General features: G+C 43.0%; 1 protein-coding gene across 4 annotated transcripts in view; it reads right to left on the bottom strand.

Moving 5' to 3' along the window:
- PROX1 (prospero homeobox 1) overlaps nt 1–15,000 on the bottom strand; it is a 49,910-nt gene that overhangs the window by 12,165 nt on the left and 22,745 nt on the right. The window lies entirely within an intron of this gene.

The following is a 15,000-nucleotide window of genomic DNA, read 5'->3' as shown; positions in this document are numbered from 1 at the left end:
TTTGGAATGATGTGTGCAGAAAGTAGCAGCAAAATTGCTAAGCCTTTGGAGGCTGTGATTCTTGAAAAATTTCTGCAGTACATAACTGCAACCTCATCTTAGAAAACTACCAGGTTTGGGTGGACATAAGTAATGCAAATGCTTCTTGGAGGAGATTTGAAAGCAGTCCTCAGGGACTGGATCAGAAGCCTCCAACCCAGGAGCTAGGTGACCATAAAGCCATTCACCTCGTCTGGGGGTACAGAGGGAAAGGATCACAGGGCAATTTTCAGTCCGGGGTCCCATGTTTAGAAGTACCAAGACCAACGCAATCATTCTAATATTGTAACAGCATCAGACAACTGCTTGGCTGTAGCACACAAATCTGAAGATCCTTCAGACAGGGACAGCTGGGCTAAGCTTGGAACCTTTTCTCATACGGTGTCTAATCTGAGCAAAACTTCAGCTCCATTTCTACCATCAGGCTGGCCAGAGCGTACCTACAGACTTTGCCTGTGGTATTGTGCTGGAGTCTGATAGTGTGTTGTATTACTAATGTTCCAAGAGTAAACACACTTGTAGGAAACAGCTATAGTTCAAGGCTGCGCTTTAAAAAAATAAATGTTTCATCAGTCTTAGCAAAGGAACAAATGGCAGTAACACTCTGTATCATATTTTACAAAGCTTCAAAAGAACAATGTCCCGTTGAGTGAAATTCAGTAGCATTCTGTAAACATTAATTTAAGGAAATCAATAGGCTCTGTGAGCTAAAGCCATATTGCAAGATAAACTGGCTGGAGTGCTACTTTGTCAAACAGATTTTAGTTTTCTCGGCTAGATAAAGAAGGTTTCAAAATGGGGTAACGTGTTGCAACCAAGGTTTGAAAACTATGTGGCCTTCAAACAGTCTGCTTGTTCCTACTACAAAGCTGGATAAACATACTTTAAAAATGATAAGATTGGACCAGGATTGATTTTACTTTCAAATTTTATATAAAGTAGAATTCTTGGTACGTGTGAGTTTGGATTTTTTTTTAAAACTATGAGCAGAAATACAGAAATGCAGCCTAGACAGCTCAAGAATGTTTTTTCCAATTTTTCCAATTGCAGGACACTATGGATTTTAAAAGTCTTTATTCATGTTGACCTGGTGGGCAACAAGTCATCTTGCCAAATAGAAAAGCCAAAATCTCTCATGGACTTAGGATCAGAGGTCTTCGGCTGGTGAAGGCTGCTCATGTTGCAGAGCACAAGGTCGTGGTGATGGGAGTAAACAGGCTGGAGGGGATGAGAGGGGCAAGGCCAGATCACTCTTCTTGCTGGGTGATCTAGATAGTGGCTATACAGAAGAACTCTGTAGGGAACCCAAGGCTAAGGTATAAACAGCACCTATTAGGTGCTGCATAACCTCTCCAGGATGATGAGTCCACTATTGGGGAAGCAGTTTCACCATGGGTAGCTTCAGATCAGGCAGCTTTAGTGTGTGTGCACAGCGATCCACACCAACACAGGTACAGCGACAGCAGAAGGGATTCAGGAGAAATACTTCTGCCAAGAAAACCTCATACAAAGCACAGACTAGATTGGCACAGGCACCCCTCACTCCCAAAGTCAGTGTAAGGTGAGCTTTGGGGGCAGAAAGAAACCTTCTTAAAGGAGATGATTAAGAAACTCCACTTGTGTCACCCTTGCATAGCCCTGAGCCTCTTCTCACAGGAGAAAGTTTAAGCCTGTGGGCTTTGGGGGAAAGTTGGCATCTAAATGCACATTCCTGTATCCACAGTCTATGTCCTGTAGGAAACTTATCGAGGACAAGCCCTTTTGCATCCCTCCCTAGCAGTAAGACATGACACTGTCTCTGGAGCCACTTCTCTCAGGGCTCAGAGAGGCTGGTGACACTCAGACCAACCCCTCCCCTGAGTGCACTCCACCGATCCAGGGACTACCCTGCTTTAAGAAGGAGTTTCCAGGCAACTCACCTATCCCCCCTGGCCCCCTGCAGAGCAGCACTTGTGCTACCAGGAGCTGCAGGCACAGATCTGGTGCCTTTTCCAGGCTAATGCTGCCCTGAGCAGCACTGCCCCACCATCGGGTTTCCCAGGCTTGCAACACCTCACCAGTGTCCTGGCTCCTGCCACGTCCATCCACACTGTCCCCTCTCCTCACACACACTCCCTGTTCCCCAAGAGCAGTGAGCTGCTGTGTGGGACCATCTTAGCACTGCGAGTTGGTGTGGCAGCATATCAAGCAGGAGGCTTTGGCTTCTACACAGGAATTGGAGGCAGGTTTTGGAGTAAGTTGCTACACTTTTTGGCGCGAAAGCCACGGCAGCATATGGCCCAATGTTCTCAGTTTAAGTCTGACACTTAACATTATTTAACAGTTTCTGTGTTAGGTGCTTTATAAGGTAAAGGAAATTAACAATTTTCAGCTAATTAGATCACTCAATTGGCTGAACATCCTGGACACCTCTTAGAAAAAAACAGGTTGGCTCAGGCAATGGAAAGGCTAATTCCTCTTCCATTATCACTTATGAGGAGAGGGAAATAGTTGGAAAGGAGATGCTTTTATTTTAAAAACACAAAGGAAAAATACCTCAACTATTGGATTCTCTAGTATACACACTCTTCTCCCAACCAGCACCTTTCTAGAATGCAGGATGTCATTTTGCCTACCTCTACATGCGTCCCAATCCCCCTGGCTACAGCAGCAGTTCCCTGGTGCCACCACAGTGTTCATTTTTTGCCTTCAAGTTTCCTCTCACAACTCCTGTTGTACAAATCTCTTAAGAAATAGATTTTTTTGGAAAGAGAAAAAAATGGATAAGAAACTGGGTGGCTGTTTAGGAAAGTCTTTTCCCCCACAGTGCCACACAAAGAGAAGGCCACTCTTTTGGGACAGCCCTAGTATTGGAAAAGGAAAACCATTTGTCCAAGTCCGGCTCAAAAAAGAAAAATTAGGCAAACAACAGAGGTTGCTTATTGCATTTACTGTTGCAGGGTAGTTTTTTTAAACTATTTTTAAAAAGCTGGGGAATTATTTAAGGATGTATTTTAAAAGTGTTTGTTTAAAATAAAGCTGAGATCCCCTATCCCAAGAGGAGAGTTTGGAGCACTAGTAATCTACTGCTGGCTTATTGTTATCTCCTCCGCCAAGCTCACAAAGAGGAGAGAGAATGGGCATGGCTCTTACAAGGAAAAAACCTGACAGTGGGGCTGCTGAGATGCCTGATAATATCGGGGAAGTGAAAGTGGTAGTGCAGTGAAAATGGATACTGCATGATACATTAGATTTAATCACTTGCATTTCAATTAAGCTTTTCCACAAATAAAGACTGGGAAGTACTCTGCAGGCTCCCCGCGCGGCTGGAGCACCGAGCGCCGCTGGCGGCTGAGCGCAAACTGCGCTGCTGCAGCTCGCGGGGGCTCACAGCCCTGCTGCCTCCCGGGGTGCTCCCTGGTGGTACCCATCTCCCTATCTCCCCACCTCCCCGTCCTGCCCCACGCACAGCACCGCACCCTGTGGGATCCCTGTCCCGGAACTGCTGCACCCTCGGTGCAGGGGATGAGCTGCTCCATCACGGAAACAGAGCAACTCTGGCATGCCAACACCACGGCTTCCATGTGCTCATTTCCACCACAAAACTTGGTAAGACTCAGGAGTAGAGCAGGGTAAGAGAAAATAGCAAGGACTTAGCATTTCCAATTTGTTTAGACTTTTTGCACCTTGAAATTCAGTTCTCCCCTTCTTCATATCCAGAAATCAACAACAGCATTTTACTGGGAAGATTATTAAATTTCCTCTTCTGCCTTACTGATGAATTAGAACTGCATGAGATGTAGAGGCTTCTAATGGAAACTCTGATTGCCCTTAACTTGCTGCATTGCCAGTGGCAGTGCCATAGAATGGAAAAATCACTAAGGCTCCTACAGCTTGTGCTAGCTGGGCATTTAGTGTGTGTTGGGAAATGTAAGAAAGAACCACTGGAGGGGTTACTGTCACACTCCAGAAGCTATCTTATACAAAAACTGAAGAAAAAATAAAACTCTCACACACAAGAATAGTCTAACTTTAACTCAGTCCATTGTGGTGAAATGCAATCTACTACAAGAGGCTGCCTACAATGCCAAGCAGCATATTATGTACCCTGCTGCCAAATTCTGGCAGGTACCACATACAGGCGCCCACAAAAAACCTGTCCAGAAAAGTGAGTACAAGGATGACCACCTAATTCTGGCTCAGCAGAGAGGTTATTGCATACTCTCCTGGACACATCAGCCAGATAGAAATGTGATGTGTTACTCAGAAGGACCAGGAGGCACAGCCTGGACCGAGATGAGTAGGTTCTGTCTTGCACCAGCAGCAAGTCCTCTGCTTTCATGGTGTAATTCCATGTGTGAAAGATCCAGGCATGCAGAAACTGCTGGTTAGACCATGGATACAGAGGCAAAGTGGCTCACAGAACTTGTACTTCGCAAGGATTTTTTTATGTTCAGTAGAATTTGGCTCCATAGGTGAACCACTAACACTATAGTAGAAGTGATAATTAAAATGATTATGCATCTAGAATACATCACATATATATATAGATATCTACACATAAATGTTGCGACAGTACAGTAACATCGATAATTGGTGTTGCTTGCTCTTGCACACTCTTCCCAGCTCTGTGCATTGCAATCACCTTTGTCTTCTGTGTCTGGCCCTGAAAAGCTCCAACTGTGCCCTCTTCCTCCTCGGTTTGCATGGGCTGGGCTGGGGGGAGTGAGGAGGGAGGTAGGGGAGAAGGATGGGAAGCAGGTGGTGTTTAATCAGTCTGGCAGGGAAGCAGGCTGTCACCAGGGTCCTTTTGGGGGTGTCATGAAGGTGGCAAGCATGCCCTCTGGCAGAGGGTACCTCCTTTCCTCTTTCCAGTGGCAGAGGGTAAGGGCAGGGGAAGGAAATTGTGCGTGGTTATGGGTGAGGAGTGTTGCGAATAAAGCTGTCTCCACCAGCTTATGCTTCCAATGAACAATTCTGAAAAATCTCCTCCCAGTGCAACCATGCTTTTATGAGCATCCAGAGCCCATCATGATGGGATAAACTGCTCCATCTATGCCATCCTGAGGCATGCAGCTGGCCAAACTGGGCTGCGAACACCCTGTTACAAGCTCCACTGCAGGACTTGCTAGGGACCAGTGAGGCTCACAGGCCTGTGAGGCCTGAATACTAAGTCTTACATGCTAATGGGCTGAGCTGCCTCTCATCTGACTCCCATTTATCCCTTGCGGAAGGAAACGGTGCGACTCCAGACAGCAGTGGATTAGATAACCTCGAGGCTGGGCCTCATCTGATGGAGCCAGCTCTCTCTGCAATTGTGGGAGATAAGCTGCTCCAGCCCCTGCTCCCCCCACCCTGCTGGACACTGATATTTGGCACTTAAAGACCTTTCATTTGCAGTGTTTATTTTCCCCTCTCTCCTCTAAAAACTTTCTGAAGTTGCAGACTACTGCTTTAAATGCATTTATATGTCTATGCCACAGTTCTGCCTAAGTCCCAATCGCAGCAGTCTGTCTGCTTAGCAACAGAGATCATGCCACCCTGGTTTGCTGCTCTCTACAAAGCCTCTCCACTAACTAGAGAAACAAGTTCAAGGCCATCTCTTTGAGCGCTCTGGACCACCACCTGGACAGAGCTTCTTCTGACAGCACATTTCCACCAGAGCCTTGAAACAGCCCCCCCACAGAGGGCACACAAAACGAGTCAGAGCCCGCCCATGTACCTTCCCCCTCTGCAGATAAGAAAGTTGAACCTTGCCCCTTCCAGATCTAAAGGGAGAAATCATCTCCAAAACACTGATTACCTTCGGCCAGCCCTTCTGGCTGTCCTTCTATCTCTCGCCCACCCACACCTACCTATCAGGAAGACTCTCTCTGCACAAAATTCAGCTACACTCTAGTGCTGCAGGTGATGGGCAATGTGCAAGCAAGCAATCCAGTGCTCCAAAGACTGCCTCCCACTTGGACTGAATGGTTTTTCTTCACTTTTGTGCTGTTAATGTTACAACTGCTACAAACGACATCTCCTCCTGCTCTCAGGTTTGCTTTGTCTCATTCAGGTGAAGGACACTGAGTCCTCATGGATTTGTGCAATATCCTGCCGCCACTTCCTCACAACCTCAGTATTTGCCCTTACAGATTTAGGTATGTTTGAAAACAGCATCCCCAGTGCTGCAAGGCCTGCCTGCAAGCAGACCTGAGCTGCCACTGCTCTCTCAGGCCAGGGATATCTGCTCTGAGAAAGGGCAGGACCCCAGAAAGCTGGCCCAGAAACCAGCACGGGTCACAGTGCTGCTAAACCTCTCCCACGGTTTCTGAAGTATTTTGACAGTTTGCTAATTGACATCAAGAGACATCATGAGCCTGACTCTCGTCCATTTTAAAACACATTGAATGTATCAAGGAAACAGTGTTCTGCATGAAGGTGACCTATTCAAAGTCCTATAGGATGGGCAATCCTATTTGTAAGGCTTCTGTTAAAGTCAGTCACACAGCCCTGACCCTGCACTGTAAGACAGCATTGGCTGGGATCTCCTCTTTTGGCAAGCGTGCCTCACAAAAATAAAAACAACACCTACCCTCCACCTCACATCCATGAACATGATGGCTCTGTGACTCTAAATTCAGTGCTGCATTTAATGTGTAGTTTAAAAAATTAAATGAAACTTTTTTCCAATTAGCATTTAAAATATATTCACACACTTGACTGTATAGTAACACAACAAAAGACAGCTCTTCAGCTGGCATATATTAATTAGCTGCAATGATTGCTGGAGCTGATTTACACCAGACATTGAGAATCCAGCCCAGAATTTAGTTCCGTGTCATGAAGAAAAAGCATGGGGTGGTTGGGAAACAGAGGGAAAAATCTTACAAAGCTAGTAAGCTAACCTACTATTTCACATCTCTCTGGTATGACATTTATATAGAACAGCTTAGATAAAGTTCAGAAGATCAAACATTTTCCTCAATTTTCACAGTACAAAATGTTCTATGACCTTCTAATGTGACACATTAAAACAGATACAAGAAATTTCAGCTGATCAGATCTCAAGAACACCCTCCACCTTCATTAGACAGTGCTGCTCCTTCAAAAGTTCTGAGTGAGAAATTTAGCTATGTTATCTAAAAGAAATGAGGAAAGTCTGGAAAAACTTGCATGTTACCCATTACCACAACTAGGATTTATAAATTGGTAAGATTTATTGATTTATTTTCTTTTTTTTTTCCTTTTTTTTTTTCACCAGGTTTTAAAATTGCCTAACGAATTCCTGCTAGCTACAGAATGAAAGAAAAAGCATTTCACCTTGTAAGGGATAAGACTCTAAACGAGTGAGGGATGACATGGGTTAAAATTCACCTTGCTTCTCACTCCTCATCCACGATGGGATTTTGGAGAACGACGGACATCTGGAAATCGGTTTTACACAGAAAAATAGAAAACAGGGAAGAACTAGGAAGATGAATAAAGGCTCATCACAGACACAAAAGACCAGAGGAAAAAGAAGCTTGGATTTGGGTATTCTTGTCTGGCAAGGAGGCAGGCAGTAAGGCTAATGAAGCATTTGCGATATGGGACGTATGCCAGCGTAACAAAGAAGATGTGCATCAGCTCTGCAGATGTGCCAAAGCCCCCAGAGCAAAATAATGACATAATCACCATCAGTGTCACAGACCAGACTGTACACAAGGTGACATGGGAGAGAATAAATAAGGGTCTTTAGAGGCCTGTAGTACACACACGGGAAGGAATAGCCATTCCTCACAACTGCCACAAGAGAGTGGCGAGATGTTTGGTATAATGTGTGCAGCCAGAAAAAGAAATCTTGAATTGTGCAAGGCTAACACACTATAAATTGGTGCTTTTCTCGATCTCCAGTTGACGTTTCAATTCCCAGTACCCCTTGTTGAATGCTAAATGAAATGGCACTAGGAGTCAGAAGAGTTTGCCAAGTTTTGTTTTGTTTCTGTGGGTTCCTTTTATTTTTCCTTTTTTTTTTTTTCCAGGGGGTGAAGGGGAATTTTTTTTTGTTTTGTTTGAGAAGAGGAGGGGGCAATAAAGATGAGTACAGGTAAATAATTGTGAAAGAAGCAAAACTAAAAAAACAAATACCCCCAAAAACCCCACAGCACACCATCACTACATGCACACATGAACAGAAACCCTACACTGTTCAGCTGGAACAATCCTAGGATTCCCTCAAAGCAAAGCTAGAAACAAATGAGGATGGGGTTCGATTTGTTTGTTTTTTGGTTTGTTTTTTTTTTCTGCAGGGACAGCAGTGATGATTTTGCCTTCTGGTTTACAGCTATCCCTGAACTAAACCAGAAGAAACCCAGCTAAAATATTTTTCCATGCTAAAAGACAAGATTACTATTTTATTGATCAGTAATAAAACACCGCTTAGGGTAATTTAGTACTTAACATGTTATTTGCGGTGGGGAGTAATCTGAAAAGCTCTGAGTAGCCTTAAATCATTTCACAACAGTTCTTCCTGCATAAAAGCAAGTGTTTGCCTTTGTACAGCTCTGTGATTTTGTGGTATATATATTTTTTTACAGAAATCTGTCAATTTTTAAAGGGAACATCCGTTTGATAAAGTAGAACATCGCTGCTAGTAGTGTTGCCACAGGCCAAAGTGGGGAAATTGTGAAAGGGCAGGAGATAGGCTGAAGGTGCCAACAGGACTCTCACAGAAGGAACATTCAAGTACGTAATTGTTTGCAGGATCTGGACCTACAAGAGGAGCTCAGAAGAACAAAGCACTTGGCTTCACCAATGTCCCTTTTCATTGCTTCTAATGAAAGATTCATAAGAATAACTTTAATTTTTTATGATCTTTTTTTGCATTACTGTATTAGCTGCATCTACTCTCTATGCAATTTCTTCTTAAATACAGAAAACCTGTTTCAAAATGCCAGACATAATAACTTAATCAGTACAATAATTGATCTTGATTGTTATGCAGCCTTTCTTAACAGTCAGGAAGTGAGACGGAGCCCAGAAAATGTTTTATATGATTATTTCTTCCCATTGCAAAGTGATGTATTTATGAAGAATGCAGGTGAAGGTCCACAGTGGAGTTCTTTTTTTTCCTTTTTTTTTTCCTTTTTTCTCTTTTTTTTTTTTTTTTCTGGAGAAAAAAAATTAAAACCCCCCTAATTTGCTAGTTAAACTGTTCAGTGGAAGAATGATTGTATTTGTCCTTTTTGGCTTCGCCCAATTAATTGGAGCAGTAACATAGTGATTGTTAATAAACAGCTCTAATTTGACTGTACTTCTTGCCTATCTACTAACCCCACCATATCTTTGTTTAGCATATCATCAGGGAAAACAAGGAAGCATGTATATAATTTTGTTCTGTTGTATATGAAGTTTAATAATTATGCCACAGTGGATTCTAAATTAATCACAGAAGGCACAACAATATTAATAATCTGTTTAGCAAACGCCAGTGTCTTTGCACTTTGATGTTCGGAGCAGAGACAGTACGAACTGTGGCAGTTTTTTAAATTGGGCGAATGTTTGTTTCTTTTTCAGCTTATATCAATGTTTTCTTTTATGCTTTTTCTACTGTGCACCTTGTTTCCCTCTAAGAAAAAAAACCAACAAACCACAAACCAAAACCACGGAACCACTCAACAAACAAGGCTCTGCTTATTTGGGTGAGTTTGGATCAAAGCTGACAGATCGAATTTTTCATTTATTTAACGAAGTTTCATTGCAGCCATTCTTCATAATTACAGCAGTGTTTTAATTTTTTTCCTTGCCTTGAATAGGAGAGAAGGGGTTCTGAGAAAGTTTTTAATTAGCTAAATAGGTCTGTGTAATCTAGATGAAATAAACACGCCCGTTTGAAAGGGTTGTTAGAACTTTTCCAGCCATTTAATCCATAGATGGCTGAACACAATGATACCTTCCACAGAAAGCTACAGCCACCACCAGCAGCTGTTAGAAGAGAGCTTGCTCCCTGCTCCTATTGATAACCCTTTGTGGAATGAAGAAAAAGAGCTGAGGGAAGGAGAACTGAATGTCAGACAATAGACATCGCTACACACACTGTCTCTGAACTTTCCTCATCTCTGAAGGACAATTAATTATGAAGGCCTTTGGGGTAGGTCGAAGCAAGGGAAAACCTACTGCTGGCCCAGCACTCCAGCCGCTATCTCTGTGTTTGTTAAATGGTTGTGCCTGTTGGGGAACCAGAGTAGCAGCCACCAAAATAGCCAATAGATCATTTAGGAAAAAAGAGCAAAAGATTTTTTTATGTGTGTCTGTCCTTGTATAATTCTATTCTCACTGTGAAATCATCCATACACAAAACACAAGGACAATTTTTTTTTTTTTTAGAAGAACCACAGGGTAGGTTACAGTCAGAAACGGCCTCTCAGTGGTGTGTTAAAAAGGATGGTCTTTTCACCAAATCATTTCACAGAGGCAAAACAGACAAACACAAAGAGTTGAGACTTTTTCTCCTACATTAAATAGAGTAACTGATAAGGTCAGACATATGATACCTAAAGACATGAATCTGTGAACTCTTGAAGTCAAAGGACTTCTCTGTGCAAAGGAACAATCTTTCAAAGGAAATAGATCATAGAACTCCACTGAATCCCCTTTAAACTTTATGAAGCAGGAGGAGAAAAAGCTCTAAGTAGGGAAGCTTGACAGAAGAGCCTTGAACTATTTTCTGAAGGAAAGATGAGACCCTCCCTAGGCTGCCACAAAACATCTTTTTTTTTCTAAAGGCTCTTCTGAACTTTGATATGTGCCAAGACACCGCTATTGAAAGCTGTATAATTATGTGCTATAGCCACTGTAGAAAATGCTTTGTTCACCACAACAAAGAACAATAAGCAAAGTAAAGTGACATTACACTGTATCTTTTTCTTTAAGAATGTTGAGAAAGGTCACGGTACGTTATAACTAATAAAGCTGTTGAGTAAGGAAGTTTAAAGTTGGGCTTGCTGTGCTTAAATGCAACCCAATGACAAAAAGGCAGAGGGAACTAAAATTGTAATGACATTAAAAAATAGATCATATATCAACATGCCAACTTCATTATACAAACACCTTGATTCCAAAGGACACAAACAGCAGACCCGGGAGTAGTGCTGCAATAGTATTCCTCTCACAACTCTCTCCCTAATAGCTTCCAACTACGGTCTGCAGTTCAACTAACTGCAAAAACTGATTAATAAGCATTAATTGATACATGCCACGCACGGACCTTCTATTGCAAGCTGTGGATTTTGTTACTTGATTAAAAACCAGGTTCATGTCCTGTGCAGTTTCAAGGAAAGCTCTGCTGTTTCACAAGGGAGCCTCTTCAAAATTAGAAGGGAAAAAAAAAAAAAAAAAAAAAAAGGAAAAAGGCCAGAGGGCATCAATTAAGTTCCCTGAAACCAAGATTTTTAAGTGAAAAAGAAATACCATCTGGCCACCTATGTTTCAGTTTTCCTTCAGAGGACTCAGGACAGTTACATTTGTTATTCTCAAATTGCCAGAGCAGCTTTACTCCCCTTGCTGCAGATCAGCAGACAGCAGCCTTCCGACTCGGTCTTAAAGAGTGCAGAGAATGATGTTGAAACACTACAACAATAAAGCCCTTGAAGGAGGAAGTGTACAGCTGAGGGAGAAATGTGAGGAGTGGAATACTGAAACAAACAACTGTCCCGTTGGGCTGTGCTCACTGCTGGTACCACCAGAAGCGTGGAGACTGCCACGGCAGGGCAGTTTGCATGGAAAGAGTAACCTTTGGGATGCAAGTTAGCAGGTTACAGACTTAATTTCACTTCTCTTGAGGCCACTCTGCACGGCTCCAGAGTATTAGGGTGGTTATAAACTGTACTTTACAGTGCCTAACTGCTGCAAAACCACTCAAAACTGGCCTTAGTTTAAATGAGAAGCAGGTTTGAGGACTTTAATTCTCCTTTTGATGAACACCAATTCAGTTCAAGATGAATCCTGCAGATGAAACCGGGGAAGAATACAGGTTCCTAAAATAAGCATGTGAGTGGCCAGCAGCTTTTATAATTTAGGATGTCTTAATTTTTGGATGCAGTGCTGGGCGCACTTCATTTTCAGGGAATGGACTGTTGAGGACCTCCTGACAAAGTGACTCTTATTGAGCATCCCAAAATGAAATTGACCTAAAATCATCATCACTTCTGAGAATGTTGGCAGCCTGCGTTCCTCTCAAGGGCTTGTAGGCCGCTTACGTGACTGGGTTATTACTTAGATTTTATAGGTGGTATTTGACTCATTTTACATCATCCCATTGATTTTTACGGGACTAACTCAGAGTGCCTTAAGTTAAACACTGTGCTAAGACCTGAGTACAACTGGTCTTAATTAGGTTTTTCCCACTAGTATGGTTTTCCCCTGCCAAAAGAAGGGCAAACTCCTTAAAAACGGTTTTCTCCCCCTTGGAAGCGACACGTGCCGTAACTTAGCGCCGTGAAACGAGGCGATCCTCGTGTGGAGCCCCGCCGCACCAAAACTGCAGACAGTGTGTTTGTGCAAATAGCACAGCTTGGCAGGCGCCTCACTATTGTGATCCATCTCAATAACTACATCTGCAGAATCGGGCAAGTTCCCGAGAGGCAGCGGGCGGGCTGAGCTCCGGAGCATGGCGCATGCGGGGCTTGCTTTGCTTTGCCCACCCCACAGAGGAGCGGGGCAGGCAGGGGGCGCAGAGTGGAACTGCCACCACAGAGACACCCTGACACGTCAGAACTAAGGCTGAGTTGTTAAATGCCCACCAGGAGAAGGAATGGGCACTGTGCAGAGAGGCGTTAATACGTGGAGAGTGATGGTAACTGCTAAAAAATGCCAGGGAACAAGGATGACTGAGAAGGAGTGGGAGACAAAGCAAGGCTAAAATTCAGGCATTGTCCCCAGGCCAGTTTCTTTTGGTTGTTTTAAATACAGAAATCTGAAAATAACCCCTCTGTTTATGTTTTTTAACTTATGTTAAACTAATTTTTTTCAACTCATGTTTTTCAACCATATTTCTATTTTAACTCAAAGCATGGTATCACCCTGCTTTTCAATCATCCTGCCAGAGTCACAACTCTGAGCTCTGATGACCTGTGCTAGGGCAGATTCTGAAAGAGAGTTACAAAATTATTTAATTTTTATTTTCCTTACTTTTTCCTGTAATACATAACAACATACCTGACTCTAATTATTGCAGCTGGCATTCAAAAGCCTATGGCAACACCACAGATGAGACAGATATCAAGTGGCACAGCAAGCTGTGCTCTTTTTCTGACCAACTTGAGCTGGGACACTGACATTTGTGGCTTTCATTCACCAGGACAGCCCACCTTCTTTCTCCCTGCAGGAATGGCCCCAGATTAAAGAAGCACCTTCACCTGCCACAAAAAAAATCCCAAACTGTTTTTTCTTTTTTTTTTCCCTTTCAAAACTCAGTCCCTCATTGCTCTGTTCAGCTCAGCACGTTTCTCCAGCTAACCCTACTGCAAGAGAGAAAAATGTGGAACTGGTTACACACGTGCATACACAAAACAGGCAAAGTTGCACTGCATGGGAGGAGGCCTTGGATCTGTCTCTGGCTCACAGCCACAAGGGTACAATGGCAAAGCTAAAAATGATAGGACATGTGGTTTGTTAAACATCTTATTTGACTTTGCTACAAGCTGACAGTGGCAATGCCCAGGGAAAGGAACACAGTATCACAAATTCTTGAGCAAATCAATGGCACAGCCTGGTATGAACCAAACACACATTCTAACTTTAGAATTTTTTCCTAATAGTCAGTTTAGGCCGATACACATGAAGTATATGCATGAATGTGACCCAAGAATAGACAAACGGAAGGGTTTAGGAATGACAGTGTAGGTGATTTAAGAGAAATAGCATATCAGACTAATCAGAAGATCAGCAAAGCATCATTGAAGTATGAGAGGAAGGAACTTTGATGATGCTAAATATGGCAAATGCTCAGTTTGCTAAATCCTTTTGGATCCAATTTCAACATTACAGTACTTGTCATTTTTGCTTTCCAGCTCGTGGGGGAGGGGATGGGCATTTATCAGGAAAAGTTACATTGTCTACATTAAACACTGCACCACACAGCTTAATGTTCTTATAACTGCTGGATCCTCAGCAAAACCAAGACCTGGTCTCTAGGAAATTCTCATTATAGTACATAACACAAGGAAGACTAAATAATTGAATTTGCAATCTCCGTTTATAATATCTCTTCCCCTCAACGATGGAGGAGAACAAACCAAGGGGCTCCTTTCCAACCCACTGTAGGACCCTTGGCTGAGGAGACTGCAATCACTAGCGGTACTAAACATGAGATTTATGTTTTCTTATCTACTTGAAAACACATATATACACTCCCCACAATTCTTCACTGGAGTAATCCACTTACATTAACACTGGCACTAACACTTTGAAAATGAGTAGTAAGTGTCTGAAACCATCAAGTGCATAAGAACTTCTGAGTGCAAGGAACATTTCAACCTATGTTCTATTAACAGAAAAATGTTAGTAAGGAAAAACTTGAGGGAATCTAAGCACAAGGAAAAAGTTGGTCACACTTGGTGTATTTCCTTTTCTGCTCCTATATTTAGTGACTGTGGCTTGGCATCAGGGCAGACCTACATCCCGGGAGTGGCAGTCTCCTATCTTGTGCCTGCTTGAGTTCCTCGTAGGGTCAGAGCCCTTGGGAGTGCCTGGGAGGTCATGGCACACCAAAAACAGTAGAGATGTTGCCATCACCCACCATGAATGGCAAAGCCTTTGAGGAACATCCTCTTCCCCCTCTTGTTTCATCTGCCCCTTCCACGCAACCATCCCTGCAGAAAACTCTGCCAGCCCAGAAGAGGGGGAAACAACCAAGAAAGACAACAAAGTCTTTGCTTATTAGACTTTTTGCATCATCTGAACTTATGTGCTATGAGAACAAGTCCTGCTAAAAATCCATCAGAAGGATTTTAGGCAGGA

This window comes from Agelaius phoeniceus, chromosome 3 (genome assembly GCF_051311805.1).
Source record: "Agelaius phoeniceus isolate bAgePho1 chromosome 3, bAgePho1.hap1, whole genome shotgun sequence".
Classification (NCBI taxonomy): domain Eukaryota; kingdom Metazoa; phylum Chordata; class Aves; order Passeriformes; family Icteridae; genus Agelaius; species Agelaius phoeniceus.
This window is presented reverse-complemented; position numbering and strand designations above follow the sequence as displayed.